Below are 603 nucleotides of genomic sequence, written 5' to 3'. Positions count from 1 at the left end.
CCCCTACCCTGCAGCCAATTCTGAGTGTATTTTCTCAGGATTTGTGCCCAGGTTAAGTAAACTCTCCACAGCAGCATTTGCCTTTGCAGGACCTCACTCTCGGGCAGTGGGATAAAAGGGGTGAATTCTTGGAGCAGCCTGGGGGTCCCGGAGGGAGAGATATCCCTCCAGGTGAGGTATTTTCCTGTGCAGATGGGAAAGCAAAACCAGCAGATGGGCAGTGCTGGGGGGAAAGCAGCAAAGCAAAAACCAGCAAACAGCCCCAGTACTGGCTGCTTTGATTTCCAGAAATGCAATTAACACCCGCCCTGATGCAACTCCGTGCTGGAGAGTGAATCAGCGGGAAAGAGCTGCTGTTCCCAAATGCAAAGTGTTGCCCCAAGCCCCATCCACCGCTTGCTTGAGTGATGCCTGTGGAGTCCAAGGAGTCACTGCAGAGCCAAGTCTGAGCATTGTTTTTAACTCAGTTATTTGATTTAATCTGAGCTGTGGAGTCAAACCTTGCTATGACTAATATTCTTAGCCCTATCCATATGTCTGTGGTATAACTGATGGGTCAGGGAATAGATGTGGACTCAAAAAAAAAAAAAAATGGGGTTTACC

This window comes from Athene cunicularia (genome assembly GCF_003259725.1).
Source record: "Athene cunicularia isolate RWA chromosome 1 unlocalized genomic scaffold, athCun1 chr1_part2, whole genome shotgun sequence".
Taxonomy (NCBI): Eukaryota; Metazoa; Chordata; class Aves; order Strigiformes; family Strigidae; genus Athene; species Athene cunicularia.
The sequence above is the reverse complement of the archived record's forward strand: the minus strand, read 5'-3'. Positions refer to the sequence as shown.